At 37.0% G+C, this 20,307-nt stretch overlaps 1 protein-coding gene across 2 annotated transcripts in view; it reads right to left on the bottom strand.

Annotated features, from left to right (window-relative positions):
* LOC133515714 (G-protein coupled receptor 52) overlaps nucleotides 1–5,879 on the bottom strand; it is a 38,721-nt gene extending 32,842 nt beyond the window's left edge. For both annotated transcript variants that reach the window (XM_061848271.1, XM_061848279.1), the window contains exon 1: nucleotides 3,471–5,879. The gene's annotated coding sequence lies outside the window, so the exon portion shown is untranslated. The remainder of the gene's footprint in view (nucleotides 1–3,470) is intronic.
* Between the last annotated feature and the right edge of the window lie 14,428 nt (nucleotides 5,880–20,307).

The raw sequence follows: 20,307 nt of genomic DNA, 5'->3' as shown, positions 1-20,307 counted from the left end.
AGGCGGAAATCCGGTCCTGATCCATGGTAAATAGCAAATAAATATATGAAAATCAAACTCGCACAGCAAGCATAGCCTTAAATATTTATCAAATGTTCCTATTTACTAAATAATAGGAAAGGCCACAATGAGTACATCAGCACATTGGGAGGTAAGTGAGATATTAGAAACGAGGGTGATAATTCACGACAGCCGCAAGCTGGAGGGAATTAAAGGCCCGAGTTTGCAATAATCTTACCCCCGAATTACACACAATGTTTTTCATCACACTTGCGTAGAAAAAATAAATTTTAAGCGAAATAATTCTTGAATACGGACATTTCAAACATTCGTCGGCCATATTGTCATTTTATGACAGGTTAGGCATCGAAGGCATTAATCATACACAAAAAAATATTAACGTTAGTACCTATTTTAAAAGTAAAACTCATTTATACTTACTTGAAAAAAACAGTACGCCCAATATGCTCATGGGCATAATGAAATTTAGAAAAATATATTACGCCCGTGGCTATAATATAGCTCATTACCTCTCAGTGCCGGTGGCATACTATAACACTGTTTACGAATTACGAGCAAGTGTGATAAAATAGTTGTTTTACAAGTGGGGAATGTTGTTGTCCGAATGAAACACAACGCAAAATTCCAAGTCGAGGAAAATGCTAACTGTAATACATTCCACAACTAATACAAATGAAAGTTATTAAATATTTATCATTCAAAAACATCATTTAAAAGTCAATTCTACCAGCCAACATGTGTAATCAAATCAAAATTTGGATCAACTTACTTTGCCACTCTTGTGGATAATCCGTTTTTGAAAAATAATTCAACCGTTTTTGAAAAATAACAGTGAAAAGTCACTTATAAAGGCCTCTAGACGGCTACCACGAGCTTGAAACTGACGAATTTGCTAACGATATACATCTCGCTCGCACTAATATACCAGCAGTCCAGCACGAGATGACAACTGATAGTCCACATGCAGGTAGGTAACATTACCGACTATCCTAGAAAATTTCAAGAGAGCAAAGTTTGATATTTCTTCGAGTGCTTTTGAGTCCCGTGCAAACGAAAGATTATATAATAGAATCTTGAGCGTAGTAAGGGACTCAAAAGCGCACGAGATGTAAATAACTTTGATCTCGTGTATTACACAAAATTTTTCACGTCAGTCAGCCTTAAAAAAATACAACCTGAAAAAATGTAATCCGTCTTCATCACTATTTCACTCATGTTTTCTGGTTATTCTAACAATTAAGTTTAATTACCGCAATGAAACAAAACGAAAGAAATTTCAGTAAATCAATTGACAGTTCAATCGGCAACTCTTTTTTTGTAAAAAAAGAACTGTAAGATCCGGTCCGAATTGCGGATACTACTATTTGTCAACAATAGTAGAGATAGTTAAAAGTAGTTAAGTAGAATTATATACTGCGTAACAGTTGCGTTGTATAAGTTCATTGTTTTGATTGTATAATAAAATACGTAAAATATGAAAGAAGAAATATGAGAAACTCGTAGGGTGTTTTGAAACGATGCGGTCTGACTTATTTCGGGGGTGTATTATATACCGTCAATATACCGTTGAATTACGTATACACTTTTTAGGGTTCCGTAGCCAAATGGCAAAGAACGGAACCCTTATAGATTCGTCATGTCCGTCTGTCTGGCCGATTATTTGTTTCTTTCTTTTTGCTAATGACGTGAAAGGGACAAAGACAATAGAATCCATATACTTCGTTCGAACTTGTATTAGGCCCCGCACGTTGAAATGATATTCGAATATAAAGGTCACTAAAATGTTTTTTGTCTCACTCAGTGAGCAAAATGCGATTTTGGTTACTGTTTTTAAGCAGCAAATTACCCTTGTCGAGCTGCTGACGTGAAAAGGAAATTATCTTGATAGTATTAAGGTTCAAATTTATGTAACAACTCATTCGGTGAATGCTCCAGTTTTTTTTATATATAAAAAAACGTGTTATCTCCGAATGAGCTGTTTCATGAGTTTGAATCTTAAACATAAAATGGTAAAATTGCTTTTTAAACGGGTTTGTTCCCGTTCACTTATGTGGGGGTCATTAGTTCATTACGGCGTTTCTTTACGGTGTTCCGTTGATAACTGTATGGTCTTCATATTCGGTGCCACTTTGCTTCAAGCACTCTCAAACGCCTAAATTCCTAAACAACTTTTTAGCAATTGAAATACGTTCAATTCTGCTAGAGAGCAGTTATATCTCAAATTGTGTGTAGGTAAATCAAATGGTTCAATTGAAATGCAAAAGCTTCGTTTGTTGATGAGACTAAGTACTAATATATGCTTATAGGATTAAAGAAGTTCCCTCAATTCCACTTGGACCCCGTCAGCAATTTTGACAGAAATCAGACCAATCTACATAATAGGATAGGGATAGGACCAATCTAAATTCCTATCACATTTGATTTAAAATAAATCTGATCAGAACTGTCGGTGATTTGGGATAAGAATAAACACTGAAAAACTTTCATACGAAGTCTTGAAACACTGAAGGTCGGTCGGCTTACAAATTTTATTGATTAAGACTGCGAAATGTGGTCTTGAACATAAAGAAGGGAAAGAAATAATTGCGGCGCGGTGGCACTTAGTTATGCACTGTGTTATTGTTAGGGAGGGCGGCGCGGCGCAAGCATTCAGGAGTCAAGGTTAGCTCTTGGGAGCTTCGCTTGCGGCCGGGCGCTCCAAGGTCACACGCCCCGCACCCTCCGGCCAATCGATACTAACAAAATACTTGCTTATACAGATATTATGTTTACCTCGTTTCATTTAATTTTAACCTTAAGTAAATGTTTTATTTCCAAATACCAGTTAAAAAAGGTTAATGTCTTAGCAATTAAGACCGCGACTGCAAAATACAAAATACCTACCTTTTATAAAAATATGAGAAACATTAGCTGCTAATACAAATATTTCTCATAAAGAAGTAAGTTCAAAATGGAAGCATTAAGGTGCCGTAGCTTCAAGAGAGCGGAGTTTTTGATAAATCGGACAGCTTTATTAGATACGATTACCAAACATTTAATCAGCAATCTTGAGGATTTTCTCTAATAGGGACTTCAGCGATTCGAATACTCATTTTTTGATTTTCGCTCGCTAGATATAAATCACGAACGTAGGTAAAAAAGGCACTTTAAATATTTGTAACAATTTATACACAAAAGCTAAAAATATGAAAATTGCTTCTAAACAGCGCAATTTAATTTTAGAGAGAACTCGGCGATTAGCTACTTTTTCTTTTTTTTTACTTACAACAAATTAAAATTCCAAAACATGATATTTGCGGTCCCGACCACGCACATCCACCTCGCTAACGCTTACGCTCAGTGAGAGCAGAACATGAATCTACGGGGCCTTAAATTTATTTCCTTAGTTTAAAAAAGTTCTTGCGTTGTTGAAAAGTTTTATAAGTATCGGGATAGTTATGAGCACTTACTTCAAATCATCTCGGAAGTGGCGGCGGGCGGTATAGCCGGCGACGGCGCGCCGTGCGGAGTGGCGTCGCGCGCGTGTGCTGCGCCCGGAGTCCGCGGGCCGGCGTGTCGTTGCCAACTCCTCGACGTGACTGCTGTCACTGTAGCGACGCGCGCTGCAGAGAACACGGCGCGCGCACGTCCCCTCGCGGGACCGACCCCTCGCATACTCTCCCTACCATCGATTCATCGTTTAGGCACTTTTTATCACAGAAAGTGAAGCCTTGCCAGCAAATTGGGTCAACCGCGATTCTCATGCCCGTAAAGGTGCCTTGAAAGCGTCCATTACGATGACAGCATCAATTCAGATTACCCTTACCACGAACCAAACACAACTCTCTTTTGAAATACCTAGTTTCATAACGGTATCGCTATATCTACTTATAGTGCACCTATAAACCTATATCTTTGGTCTAGATTTAATGCAAACGCTAAAATTTTTATTGGAAAAGGAGGACTCATGATACACGCGTTTCATCAACACCCTTCGTATTACAGTTATAAAAACAAGTGAGTTTAGCTGAGAAAAGTAGAAAATTAGATAAATACTGGAACACTGACACAAACCCCCTCATAAACATTTATAATAAACCAAATAGGTATTATCGCACTGAGCACATTTGGCATAAAAAACATCACGATAGTACCTAAGATGGCGTCGTAAGATGTTGTTACAATAACTAGCGCTCAAAGTAAATAAAAACCGGTCGAGCGTATGTCGGGCCATGCTCGGTGTAGGGATCCGTAGTCACAATAGGCTGAACGGGGGCTATTGGGTGTTATCATGTATATAATAAGCAAAATGGGGATCTTGGACTATAAATACGGAACCCTACAGAGCATGGCCTGACATGCTCTTGGCCGCTTTTTTATTTTGCGGTTACTTGTCACATGAGAATGAATGCCTAGCATTCGCAACTCTCATATCATACTTATAAAAGTTTTCGCTGTCTCCAGCGCCGCGTGCAAGTGATATGTAATAAATTTGTGTGATATTTTTTTTTTTTTTTTGGCACTATAAATAAATAAATGTTTATTCAAAAGACAAACCTTCAAACTAAATCACAACTTCCGCCAAACCAGAGTATGGTTTGTTGGCAGACCAGGCTCCAAATAACATTAATTGAAGGTTCTTTGTCTTATATAGCTGGTAATATTCATATTAATAGCAATAGCACTGGCAAACAAGACAATACAGCACTGTGTACTATCTTGTTTGTCATTACTTAAGAATTACTATTACTATATCTGTTTATACATATTAAACTTGTTTCTTAATAAATTACTTTTACTTTATTGTGTTTTTGAATTTAGTTAGTAGTACGCTGCTTACTTTCTTTTTAAATGATTGCTTTGTTACACATGTACTTTTTAACTCTGATGGTAAGTCATTAAAGATTCTAGGTACCATATATTTTCTACATCTTTGTCCAAAATAGTTCGTAAAACTAGGTAAAAATAGCTTGTCACTAAATATGGTGAGTTCACATTAGAAGATAGAAATAAATAAATTACAATTCTATTGCATTCGGAAACGAGCAGTGTATTTTTACGGATCTTATTCGAACTTATAGTGAATTTTCACTGTAAGTTCGAATAAATTGAAACGTTGATGTGTAGGTTTGGAAGTACAACGTTGTTTCATATTTTCTTTGGAAATTTGCTCTGGCACCATCACAGGCACGTTTTTTTCGTCCGAGGCTTGGCGATCAGGCGCTGTCCATCCGTCCGTCTGTCTGTCGGTGAGCTATGTTTCAAGAACCGATATAGGCAGACAATTGAAGTGCACACAAAATGTGTATATTTGTTGCCGCTACAATAACATTATAATACCTATAATATAATAATAATTCAGCCTATATACGTCCCACTGCTGGACACAGGCCTCCTCTCATGCGCGAGAGGGCCCAATGCGGATTGAATTGATATATTGATTGAATGAATTTCTTCGCAGATGTAGGTATGCAGGTTTCCTCACGATGTTTTCCTTCACCGAAAAGATAGCGGTAAATATCAAATGAAATTTCGTACATAAGTTCCGAAAAAACTCATTGGTACGATTTGATTGGTACCTACCTCCAGATTGAAAGTCGGACGTCATATGCACTCGGCTACCGCCGCTATAACATAAGTATAATAAAAATGAAATTCACGAAAACTTAAGGGTGCGTCATAAAATAATAGATATAATAATATGTGGGGCCGGATACGCCACCGTTGCTGCCCATTTACGGCGTTGCGTGTCAGTTGGCTTTTAGCAAATTAGTTTTGGGCAGCCGACAACAGTCAAAACTGAAAACATTTCGCCTTACTACGTAATACAGCTCCGCCACATATTAACAGCCATAACAACCGTTGGATAACTGTGTGAATTTGTAATAGTATTTTATGCAACAGTTGTATAAGAAGGGTCAAAAAAGGCGAGTGGCGTGAGTTTTAATACGCCACGAGAATTTTTTGATCTACTTATACAACGTTGCATACAATATTTTTCCTACGAGTCAACAAAAATAAATCTTAATTTAGGTAAACAAATTACAGCAAAAGTATATACCTAGCCAAGACGCGCGAGCATACCTTGTTACGCGCCCGGCCCGCCCCGGGCCGCGGCCGGCCGGTCGGCGACACCTGCTCGTAACTCATGAGGCCCTGGTACTTGCTACTTGCTAAATTAAATTTTTGGACAGTTTTTTATCGATTTTGGCCACCGTAGCCTACGGAGACTAACAAGCAACGCTAAGCGGTCTTCGTAATCTATGGGTGTTGCTATATTACGGGTGTCACATGCGTGTTTCTGACTTATGAAGTAATTATTTTTACTATGCAACCAAATGAATATTTTGTAAGTTAGCAGCAATGCACTTAGTTTAAAACTGTATTCGTTTTGGTTTTGTTAGGTTGGTAGCCATTAATCGCAATAACATTATAGCTTATAAAAGCACAAGAGCTTTTATGAGGAAGAGACAATATAGACTTTTCTTGAAATCTTTTATGTATGTTCTTATATTCGTGTTAATGAATGCATAAATGACAGATAACAGTAGAGGAGTAGGAAAATTAAAAAAAAAAACACGATGAAGCAGTTCTGTAATGTAATGTAATTTGTGTGGCGTTAAAACTTTTTGGAAGTAAACATAACCTAATTTATACTTCAATTAAAAGATACAAGGAGACCTCATTAGAAGACGGAAGAGATGGGGGCCTACCGCAAAAACCGAAATTCGCAAATAGCGAGGATCTTTCTCTTTTACTCTCGCTAAGACGTAATTAGTGTGACAGAGAAAAATGCCCGCAATTGACGAACGACAATACAAATCCACAATAAATAATATTTTAGACACGCATCAGGAGCGCATCAGTGTTCAACACTTTAAGAGCCCTTATTCCTTTACGATTTCACCGCCACGCGCGTTTCAATGCAGATAAGAAAGATTGATGGTTCTCGTCAGGGCAACTCTATTGAGCCCAAACACGATGGGGTTATGATGAGTAGATTAGGAGTTCTGGTAACCAACTCCTGACTCTATCATGAGACTCTGGACCTCATCTAGATAGATGGTGTTCGTCAGGGCAAATCTTTTGAGCCCAAACACGATGGAATTATAATGAGTAGTTTAGGAGTTCTGGTAACCAACTCCTGACTCCACCATGAGAACCTGGATGGACTTCATTCAGGTCAAAAATAATAATACAAACCCTAACGTAATTTCAAGTAACACTGAAACTCTATAGCACTAATGTGCGCAAACGATTGGCATCTTGGCTAGGCAGCATGGGTGCGTAGCCAACATGCCAATCGTTTACGATACGACAACGAAACACTATCTGTCTCTCTCTCGCACTAATATGCGCAAATGATTGGCATCTTGGCTGGGCAGCATGGGTGCGTAGCCAACATGCCAAACGTTTACAATACGACAAGGAAACACTATCTGTCTCTCTATCGCACTAATATGCGCAATCGATTGACTTCTTGGCTAGGCATCATGGGTGCGTAGCCAACATGGCAATCGTTTACGATACGACAACGAAACACTACTGTCTCTCTATCGCACTAATATACGCAAACGATTCGTATTTTGGCTAGGCACCAAGCAAGTGTGGCCAACATGCCAATCGTTTACGATACGACAACGAAACACGATCTGTCTTTCTATCGCACACATGCATTGGCCACGCCGATGGGCTCATGAAGTGTTCGTACGCTGGTTCCGGTATGCCTATTTTATACGATTTGTAGTCGCTACGTTTGGAGGGGATTTGTTCGACTACGTATTCTGCTGCATGTATGCTGTTCAAGTGATCTTTTACGCTATCTGCGCAGGAGTCTTTGCTGAAGAAGCACCCGTGGACGTACTTCATAGTGTCGACTACAACTCCGATGATAGCGGTGTTAGTAGCGGTACCTTTAATAAGAAGAGTGGATACCCTTTTGCGTTTCTTGTATCCAATGTCATGCCCGCGGATTTCGGAGTTGGAATTTTTTGGTATAACAGTGTTATTTTTTGCTAACGGCGATACAATGTCACTAACTTTCAACGGTGAGTCCTTTGATTTTGACGCATGACCGGTCGGCGAGTCGATGTCGCTGATTGGCTTTTCGTGCATTGGTGACTTCCCATTGGTTGTTGGAGTGGTTGCGGCTTGCGGCGCTATTGCTGGCTAGAGCTTTTGCCTTTGCTCGGGTAGAGATTGTTGTAATTGGAGCAGGCTTGGGTGTTTTTTTATGGATGTCTTCTAGTTTCGTTATTTGGTCGAATAATAGGTCGATTAGTTTCTGTAGTTTTTGCTTGTTCTTTCTTCAAGGTACAGAGAGTTTCCTTGCACTTTTCACAAGCACTTCAGTTTGCTGGCTGGGCATGTTGTTTAGTAATTTACACTGGAGATAGTTTAGAAACCGATAAGGCCGTTGACTCGCGTAGAGGCGTTTCTTTTTTGGCATATGGCAGGTAATACTTCTTGGTCTAGTAATTTTAGTAGTGACTAATATTTTGATAAAAATACATATTACCTATGTATGCTTGCAAAATAATGTATAGCAATTATTATGCAAAATTAATATTTAAAATTAATATTTATGCAAAATAAAATAAATAATAATGTGTGAAATTTGCCACCGCTACTCCGGAGTACCGATAAGTGTCCGGACACTACTGATAATAATGCCATCTCTGGGTGGTGCTTGAGGTCTATTCCTCAGCCGTGGTGCCAAAAAGCGGTATCTCAATTGAAAATATAATGCAAACATCATAATGTTCAATATCCAGTTCATTCGCTTATGAGATACCGCCTTTTAGCATAAGGATGGCTGAGTGTGGCTAGATATAATTTGTGTATAAAGATGGTAGAAAACAAAATATAACAAACAAATATTTAAGAAAGTAACTTAATCGTGTTTAATTTAATCTAGAAGAATATATTTTAAGCTTTCGTATGCGCCTGTCAAAAAATTGCTATTTATTCAACAACCATGACGTCTTCTCTTCATGTTTAAGTTGAATTTGGTTGAATATATATGGAGCTATAAATATTTTGATAGAATTACGATCATTTCGTTGCAAATGAACTAGGAAACAAATTAAACTTTGAAACGTAAGTCGTTTTTTAACCGACTTCAAGATTTCAAAAGGAGGAGGTTATCAATTCGGTAGTATGTTTTTTTTTGTTTGTTACTCCATAACTCCGTCATTTAAAAAAAAAAAAATTTTTTTTTGTTGTGGAATATACTCAGTTCTGATGATGGGATCCATGAGGAATCGAGGAAACTCTTCAAATGTGAAAGGCATACATATAGTGATTTTTGTATTTTCTTTAACAAATCAAGCATTTACATTTTAAAAAGTGACATTTGATGAAGTGGAACTGCTGATGATGATCAGAATGGAACTCTTCAATGATGCATAATTCACGTTTGGCAATTTGTTCTCTTTGCATGTTTTTCAAGCAGTTCATTTTTCAAGGCACATTTTTTATATTTCTATCCTATTTAGTTTTTTTAAATAATTATCTGGTGCTTTATCTCATGCATGGTGTGAAATAATTTATCTTAAATACAGTAGAATACCCTATTGCGGGTATCTTAACAGTCAACCATAGGGCAAATCTGAAATGTGTCAAGGTGGGTGCCAGCTGACGCAACTAGGAACAAAATAAGTTTTGTATGGAACTTGTTACGCAAATCTTTGCCAACGAAGAAAAATAAAACGTCAGTGCTATTTATTCTGTCAAGTTTACATCAAGTCAACTGTCAGCCTAATTGTTTTGTTTGTTATGAAGGGTTCAATGTTTTGTTCGGGTATTTCGTGCAATTTCTTTATTATTTAGTGAAAATATCGAAAATAGTGAACCGTGATCAGAGTAAAGAGCGACTTTGTTATAATGCCACCGAGAGAATGGTTTACTAAGTGTGAAATATGTGGCAAGCGAGCCACTCGAGAAAATCACGAAAAAAGGGATTTTATGGCGAAATTTCCCTTGGATAAAGACCGGTACGTATTGCTTTAGATACTTTTGACCTTATTTTGGTGCAGCAGGCTTTAAACACATCGAAAATTTGATATTTTATTTTATTTTTAGTTGTGAACTAGGGATGTAGTAAAACTATCGATAATTGTATGTTTATTTGTATATCAGTGTAAGTAATTAAATAAAATATGTATAATTTCCTGAGAACTTGCATGCAATATGACACAAAATTAATTCGTCGAAGATTTTCAGTGGAAAATAATCTATCATCTATGCATAAATGATCATTATTTGACATATTTTTTTTAATCTAGTAATTATTTAATATATTAATCTGAAATGTAAGTAAATTAATCTCTCTTTTTGTGATCAATAAAAAATATTATACGACATTATTACACAAATTGACTTAATCCCATAGGAAGCTCAATAAGACATGTGTTGTGGGTACTTAGACAACGATATATACATATAAATACATAGAAAACACACATAAGTCAGGAACAAATACGCATCACACAAATAAATGCCCGTACCATAATTTGAACCTGGGACCATCGGCTTCATAGGCAGGGTTACTGCCCAGTAGGCCAAACCGGTTCTCATGACAGACATATAAATACATAAAAAGTTAGAGCATTGATAAAGGGTTGTTGATAACTGGATGCCGAAAAACATGATTTATAGATGCATATTAGCGCTAAATAATCAGTTGATCATCTCATTAGCAAATACTTGGAATATAAACTGTAGATAAAGTCATGTTTGTCCAAGGCTGTATGTTTTCAGATGCAGGCAGTGGGTCAAATTTGTTGGGAACGAAGACCTGACGATACATCTTCCCATAGAAAAGTAACATTTATTGAAACATGTATGTGCAGAACATTTTGAAAATAAAGCTTTAAATAAAATAAAGAAACACGACTTAAAAACTGTATTAAAATAATTCGGGTCCACATTAAGCCCGACAGTCCACTCAAAGAACTATCCACTATATAACATACAACTTAAATGTGGACTCGATGCTAACCTGATTTCGAGTACAAAATTTGTAGACAGGAGCCTATGTTTCAACCCTACCCATTTTATCGATATCGATAAGAATCGCAAGCGAGTAGCGTACTACACTATTTAAATCGGTTATGTTGGTATTATGGTTCCTTGACAGTTCTTTGTCGTAGATTTTGGTAATGATTTGCGAAGCAAACCGAGTCCATTCGCTAGTATGGAAGTCCCGTCTCTTAAAACGTAGTGATTATATGCTCTTTGGTGGGTGCAGTGACAAAAAAGACGTGACGTGTTCGAATAGACTACGGAAGGTGGAGGTAAGGAAATAAATCTTCATGTACCAAAAAGTGTCATCAAAAAACCTTAAATAGGTGGCGCTACAATACCTAGAATACTTGAAAAAAAAAATCATAGACAGCGCACTTCACTCCGTCAATAGCGCCTAGGTTCTTAGCTACTCTAGCGCTACTCTGGAGAGATTTGGTACTATTATTTATAGCTGACAGCTGGACACTTTTGCAACAGTTCTACCATAAGAGATGACACTCCTCTTAATTCCACACTCCATAAAATAGACATTTGTTTTGTTTGTGTGTGTCTTTTAAACATGTATTGTCTATTCGAACACGTCACAACTACATACAACAGGTGACTTACTTAAGTTTTTTACCTATAGCTCCTTTTCTACATAATTAGGCGTAGGACGCTGTATTTTTAAGTTCATTGTATGAAATCCTAAATCAACAATAATCGTTCTTTCACCGGTCTCCCTCATTGAAGTCAGTCTTTTTTCTTAAAAGTTATTATTTTAAATATGTAGTGCAAATACCGTGAAATGAGAGACTGACGTATTATGACGAATAAAAAAACGGATTGACGTGTTGGGTTTGACGGGAAATTTTAAAATTATTCCTGAGTTGGTTTTTAATATAAATCCCGGTTAAACATATTAGTGATCACATTTATATTAAGATATTAATTACCAACGTTTCTTTATATTGTGATACCAACCTTGTGAGTTGTATTGACTTGTGCTTTTACTCATTCAAACAAACCAACGAGGGCAAGACAAAAAGCAATGGCACCACCGTACTGAATCTGTGTGCCTTCTTGTATGTAAGTATATGGGTAGTCGGTACAAGGACAAGGTAAGCAAAGTTTCGAGTGCATAGTGCTCCTGAAGATTTATTTATTATTTATCGCGGAAAAAAGTAACAGCCTGGAAATAAATAAATCAATATTATAGGACATTATTACACAAATTGACTAAGTCCCACAGTAAGCTCAATAAGGCTTGTGTTGTAGGTACCTAGACAACGATAAAATAAATAAATAGAAAAAAAAGATAAAATAAGTAAATGGCAGCTTTTATAGAGGCATTTTCTACCAGTGCCTTCACAACAGGGCAAAGCATGTTTATAAATTGTTGGCGATGGAACATTATATTTTTAAATTGCAAATTACGACCAAGCATCTAGAACGCGCTTATTAAATTACTTATTAAAAAATACTGCATTAAACTCATAGGGTTAAGATATTGACAGAGAATTTGACTTATGGCAAACTGTGACACTGCAATGGCGGACGCACTGACCTATCACACATAGACAGTTAGTCCTCATAAGGCTAATCTGCCAAAAGTGAAGCCGAAACACGATCGATGTGTGCGTGCGACGCTCGTGTCTTACGCTCAGCGACACACACATATATACAAAAATGGGTTGCCAGAGTTCATTTATTCCCCTTAAAGTAGATGTAGTAACCTACAAATAGTATAAAATAGGCATACCGGAACCAGCGTACGAACACTTCATGAGCCCATCGGCGTGGCTAATGCATGTATCTATAAACCAGTGGCAGCCCTTTCTATACAAAAAAAACTACAAGCGCAGAACACCAGCCCTCAACCAACCCCGACACCGATACATATGAAGCTAAGTAAAAGTGTAACCATCTGCCATCAAAACGTGTGAAGCCTAACTAGTAAAACACAACATTTAGAACTACTTCTCAATAACGAACTACGAGTACAATGCGATATTCTTTGTATAACTGAGCACTGGCTAAAATCACAGGAAATTTGTCACATTTCTTTTCCAAATTACCTACTGTAGGACTACAATTGCACACGGTGGCTCAGCTATCTATGTAAAGGACAACCTTACTTTTCAGGAACGATTATACTTATGCGAAATCTCATGCAATGACATTTTAAAATCTAACATATTAATTACTTGTGTGTACCACTCCAACCTGACCAACTTTGAACCCTTTATCAATTGTTTTGAATTATTACTTAAGAAACTTAGCGAACAAAACAAATATGTATAATAATGGGTGATTTTAACATAGATTACTTAACGGATTCTAATCACAGGCAAACATTAGAGGACTTAATCAGGTCATATAGCTTTAAACAAATGGTGACTTTTCCAACACGTGAAATAGGTACATCTAGCACATGTCTAGATCACATATTACACAAACTGTTTGGTAGAAACACAGGACATACTCACATCTTCAGTTATAACACGGATGTCTGATCACTATGCACAAAAAATCACCATCAATCTTCAAGTAGATCGCACAGTAAAATCCCTTACCCGTCGCTTCCAGAAACACAAATTCGATGTATTTAAAAACACAATCTCCTCCACTGACTGACGTTACCTACTCAAAAACTGTACAACAATCAAGTGGCACACTAAGGGCTCATTTAGACGGTGCGCGAACTCGCATGCGATTTTACTTACATAGCGGACTATTGAGGTTACATACAATTCAGCCAGCCGATCAAATACCGCAATGTAATGAAACTCGCATGCGAGTTCTCGCATCGTCTAAATAAGCCTTTAACATACATAATAAATGTTTTATCTAACGCCTCGAACACGTGTTTCCCTCTTAAACATAACTCGCACAAATCGTTGCCCGTGGTTAACTAGTAAGCCCGGTACAAACGACACGAGTATCGTCCTTTCAATTTTATCACTATCATTTAAGCTCGAAGAGGCAATGAAATACGCAGAACGTAACTATTATCATAATATTCTTAAAAGATCCACAAACGAACAAAAAACGTTATGGTTATGGCAAATTGTAAACACATGTACAGGTCGCGCCTCAACTAATTACCGGTGCACTCTCGACGCACTAAGGGATAGCACTGGAGCGCATTACCAATCAGCAAATCATTTGGCAAACGATATAAACACATTTTTTCTATCTGCCGCTGCAACTGTTCACGCGCCTACCGCAAACCCGACCTTAGCGAACACATTATTATGTAGTACGTCCGATCCAACCGACTCGTCTGTTTACTTACCTCCAATTAGCGAAAAAGAACTATATCAAACCGTAATGCATAAAATTGCTTGTAAAAATAAAAATACATATGACTTCTATAACATATCCACGAAATTGCTTAAAGTGGCATTACCTTACCTGTTAAACCAATTAGTTGGTATTTTTAACGCCCTCACGTAACAAGGCACCTACCCGTCTATCCTAAAACTGGTTAAGGTGGTACCTATTTACAAAAGGCAAAGGACAAAACGATGACATTAAAAACTATAGACCTATTATAAGTATAATCCCGGCAATCAGAAAAACAATTCGAATATTGTCTTTGTCAACGACTCGCATCTTTTCTAGAACGTTTCGGCTTAGTCAGCGATAAGCAATACGCTTATAGAAAAAACAGATCGTCCATAAACGTAATACGGGAAACGATACATAAAATCATGGTTGCAAAAGAAAAATCATCTCACGTAGCCATTTTATTATGTGACATGACTCGCGCCTTCGACTTATGCGATCATGATGTTTTGGCAAAAAAATCCATCACTTAGGTATTCGCGGCCCAGCCTATCAACTATTGCTGGAGTTTCTGAAAGACCGACAACAAGTGGTAGCCTTGAACAACGGCCAGGTACAATCAAATCTAGGCGGCATTGACATAAGCGTCCCACAGGGGTCGTCATTAGCTAATTTATGCTGCCTGATACAGGTCAATGACCTACCCTCAATCGTTTGTGGCGACATGTATCTATTTGCTGTGACGTAATAACAGCCAGTTCTGTACAAAGTCTGGAAGAACTTATAAGTGTCGATATAAGAAAGATGCAGAATTGGTTCACCAATAACGGCCTATTTTTAAATTTGTCAAAAACACAACTCTTACACATAAACCTTGGGGGCAAGCCTCCTAAGCCTCTAAACATTCGGATCGACGACACAAACATAGGACAAGTACACGACACGAAATTTCTCGGGGTCACTCTAGACCCTTCCCTTAAATAGGACAAGCACATAGATGCTATATGCGGCAAGTTGTCAGGCGCGTGTTTTGCACTTGGACGGTTGGCTCACGTGCTACCTCAAAATCAACTGCGCACCAGCTACTTCTCCTTGTTTCATTCAATTATGTGCTACGGCCTGGAACTATGAGGCACAGCAGCAGAATGGCAACGCGTATTCGTCTTACAAAAACGTGCGGTAAGAATAATAACTATGTCCCCCCCAGGATCACCAGCAAAACTACTTTTCATAAATAATAACATCCTCACACTATCATCACAATACATTTTTAATATTCCCAAACACGTACACACACACAAACACACATTTAATACAAGCAAGCTCACCCGTACCCGTTTAGGAAGCAAAGAACGCCTACTCCCCGCCATTTATCGACTGACTAAGTCCTCCAAGACCATGCAGGTACTGGGCCCCAAGGTTTTTAACAAATTGCCCAAAGATATTACCACGATAGAATCGTCCAACTCATTCACGCGGGAATAAAAAAATGGCTCCTCTCCAACGCCTTTTATAGCCTGAACGAATTCTACAATAAGTATAGTATTATGATTTCATTGACATTCAACAAAATAAATTATGTAATGTACCAAATTTAATTAATATTATATAATGCTCACTATTGAAAAATTAATTGATATATATAACTACGAGTATTGATACCTACGAGTACTACCCGAAACTGTAATAATTAAATAATCTAATTTGTAACTATAAACTGTAATAATAACTGTAGATTATTGCAAATCTTATGTTAATCAAATTGTGACGTGTAATATGTAATAATATTACAAATAAATGAGTATGAGTATGATATATTCTTTTCTAGACCATTGAACTACAATTGAGGACTGGAATTATGTGTACAGTCAGCGTCAAAGCTCTCGCGATTTTCACGACCCTATTCGTCTTTGATGAACGTGGGCGACTAGAGCATGGTATAGTACAGTCGGCGTCAAATACATCGTAGCAGTCAAAGTGGCCAAATAGTTCGGTACACCATACTAAATATATGGTGTACCGAACTATTTGGCTACTTTGACTGCTACGAAGTATTTGACGCTGACTGTACCTGACAAATGGCCGTCGTGCCAATATAGCAAATATGCAGACATTAAAAGTACATAGGTACTAACACTATATTATCCCATACATTTAATTCATGTCAAAATAAGTAAGGTCTGGCGGCTCTGCGATCTTGGACTATAAATTGCTTGTCCCGCGAAACAGTATCTTCTTCTCACACTTCATCTCAAGAAAGAGTTGAGTAGCTTAACTTAACGCGCGGATCGACTCGCGTAGCTAGGTGCTAAAGGAGCAGACGCAATAAAATTCGATGTGATTTCAACTGATAGCATTTTATTGAACACAAAAGCGTATAGTGCTATATAATATTACTTGTGGTTACAATAACATAGGCTTGGATCATATTTGTCGTTGAAATTAGTCCAAATTCGTTTTTCTCTACTTACAATATAATACAAATGTACACAATCTTATTGCACTAAAATCAGAACCAGGTGAGCGAGGATATAATTGTTACCAAAGACGTAGAACAAATCTACAAATTGAAAGTAAACCCGGTGGGTCGCGAGCGAATATTTAATGGGCGCAAAAAACCAAGTGCAGACAAAAACGAAAATACTGCAATTTCCACCCACTTATGATTGTTAGAACATAACTTTGAAGCTTATTTCGGAAGAGAGAGAAGAGATGAAAAGTTAAGGCGGTTAAGAGATGGGTCGAGTATTTTACAGTTTTCGTTAGATGGGTCGGAACCCAGTCAACTTTGGGAACTGCTGGTCCAGAGCAACTCGTAGTAGGCTAATTTCGCAGTAGTTTGTGCCTATATATCAGTGGCGCGGCGTCCACCATGATTCTAACTAAGATAGATGAGGACCTCTTGCTGGTCTTAAAGAAAAGCTGGCTAAGTTATGATGGCTTACCCAACGAGTATACATACTCGTATTACAAATGAAAGTAGTAGAAGATTTGTTTTGTTTGGACCCGGGTATGTCCTTAAACTACGTCCAAAAGAGAGGTATGGGCAATGTGAATGTCATCGCGCCTTGTGTGGTAGGGCACAGCACAGCAGATGTCATTCCAGATCTAGAGCAGAGCCCAACTGGGGAAGTACCTCCACCTTACAGAAAACCGCAGCCAAATAACACTTGACCCTACTCATAGTGTTGTGTTCCTGCCGGTCAGTAAGGTTGCCAGAGCTCAACGAGGGGGGTGGGGTTAGGGTCGGCAACGCGCATGTAACTCCTCTGGAGTTGCAGGTGTACATAGGCTACGGAGACTGCTTACCATCAGGCAGGCCGTATGCTTGTTTGCCACCGACGTAGTATAAAAAAAAAAAAAAAAAAATCTGTGTTCCAATCCAAATACCTCTTGCCGTACCCTGCCGTGACGTTAGTGCAATCCAGATTGTGGAATGTATTAGTGACAAATTGACCAGGCAGTTAAAACTCTTACTGAAGTGAAATGTAATGACCTTGTGAATTTGAGTATTGTATAGCGGCTTGCACCGACCGCGTATGGCGAACTGTAAACATAACGCAACTGTTATCTTATAGAATGTCCCACGTTCCATACAATATATAATTAATGTAGTAAAAAATATAGCTTAAACTGTAGCCAAGAAGCGAATTAAAGAAACTCTAATATGTTCAAGGGCGAAACATAATACCAAAGATAATTTAAAATAGAGGTGGATAGTCAAAGAAAACTCAGTGAAATAAGGATCAAAGTCAAATTGCGTTTCCTCAAAGTTTTCTTTGGCTATCCACCTCTATTTCCAATTATCATTGGTAATGGTAATACCTATATATTAATTTCATATTTGTAATAAGGTATTATCTTAACGAAGATGCAAAAAAACGGAACGAACCTACAATGTAATTATCTTGCTAAGTATTACATAATTAATTACATAAAAGTGATATAATAAAAACGTTTACAAAAGTAAAAAACAAACCTATTCCTAAACTTACAAATATAATAGTATCTTAACCATACACATATGAAACAACTTATGAAAAGCAAGTACATATTATAACATTTTTAATGTTAATTCAATATTATTAATAAATAAAAGGTTAATAGACGAAACACTAGGAGATACTTTGGTAAAGCTTTCAATGCCTTAATAGTAACGACCGGTCTCATTGTCATGCGGAATCTATCAATGGGTAATTGGGTAACACAGCATCAACCAATAGTGATAGAAAAAAATTTAATAATCATAAAACATTTCGAATTTTGCGTATCTTTTTTTAAATCTAACAAAAAAAATTACCACAGAAAAATAGGTAATCGTAAAATTATAATTCAATAAAAGTACCTCAATAATACTTCAATTCCACTTTTAAATACAGCATCGCTCATATGTACCTACATAATTTCCCATTTGAAGGAAGATAAATTAAAGAAAAAACCGGCCAAGAGCATATCGGGCCATGCTCAGTGTAAGGTTCCGTAGTTAACCTTCCGTCACAATAAGCTAAACTGGAGCTATTAGTATAGTAGTTTGTTAACCAAGGGATGAAATGGTACCTTTCACCCAAGTTAAACAAATAGGCAAATTTGCATAATCAGTACCTAATTAAGGTAATAGACCTACTTGCAATCGGAGACTTTGCATGTCTAAAGATAAATATCCCATAGCGAAAAACATTTAGATTGCTATATATACGAAAAAACACATTTTAGCAAAATGCAGTCATTTTAAAATGATTTTGTTCATTAAAAAAATAAGTCCTAGACATAATGCATTGCACATGAGTGCAATAAATGAATATGAATATAAAATAAGCAGGATTGCCTCTTACTTTATAATTTTTTACTCTTTCGTTCTAAAACTGCCAATAGTCAACGGCATTACTCATACAGATAATAACACTGTTTTAGATAAATTAAATATTAACTAAAAATAGAAGGAGTAAAATAAGCAATTTTTATCTTAAATTTTAGTTAAGTTATTCATGAATAATGCCAAATAACTTTAACAACACATTTAATATCGTAATAACCTTTAACTGTGGATGTACGTCTTTTTACTATGAAGGGGCGTCTTTTTGCAATAACTCAAAATCAGCTGAACTGATGAAGTAGTTTTCATTTAATATCTTTCTTAAGCTCTACTTCTACGATTTTTATCATATTTTTTGGACCTAGGGGGGGACACATTTTTTATTTATTTCGGAGCGATTATCTCCGAATATATTCACTTTATCGAAAAATGCTTGCTGAATACCGGTATTAGTTTTGAAAGACCTTTCCAACAATACCCCACACTATAGGGTTGAAGTAAAAAAAAATCACCCCCACTTTACGACATTATTTTATTGTACGACTTTGTCGGCTTTATTGATTTATATATCCATGCCAAATTGCAGCTTTCTAGCACTAACGATCACGGAGCAAAGCCTCGGACAGACAGACAGACAGACGGACATGGCGAAATTATAAGGGTTCCTAGTTGACTACGGAACCGTAAAAAATAACGTAAGAAAGCTTTTACTACTACCTACTAATTAGCTTTTGATTTCTAATGAATGCAAATTTTTTTCGGATTGAAGCCACCGCCACCAAATCGAGTAACTATATATTTTTCATGACACTTGCTCAAAAAATAACTTATTTCATGCAGGTGTACTGAAGAACAAAGGCCTATTTTGTTCCCACGGGAGTTATTGATTGTGAAGAAAAAAAAGGTATAACTTACTAGAGAATTACAGCTTTTTTTTAATTATGTCACTTATTCATACAAACCAAGCAGCGTAAAAAGCTATAACTCCCTAGGGAGTTATAGCTTTTTTTAAATTATGTTACTTATTCATACAAACCAAGTAGCATAAATGAGTTGTCTTTTAAAATACTGACGTTTATAATTTAATATTTTTAATATTTTTAATAACTTATTTCATGCAGGTGTACTGAAGAACAAAGGCCTATTTTGTTCCCACGGGAGTTATTGATTGTGAAGAAAAAAAAGGTATAACTTAC

Source organism: Cydia pomonella, chromosome 1 (genome assembly GCF_033807575.1).
Source record: "Cydia pomonella isolate Wapato2018A chromosome 1, ilCydPomo1, whole genome shotgun sequence".
NCBI lineage: Eukaryota > Metazoa > Arthropoda > Insecta > Lepidoptera > Tortricidae > Cydia > Cydia pomonella.
The sequence above is the reverse complement of the archived record's forward strand: the minus strand, read 5'-3'. Positions and strand labels throughout refer to the sequence as shown.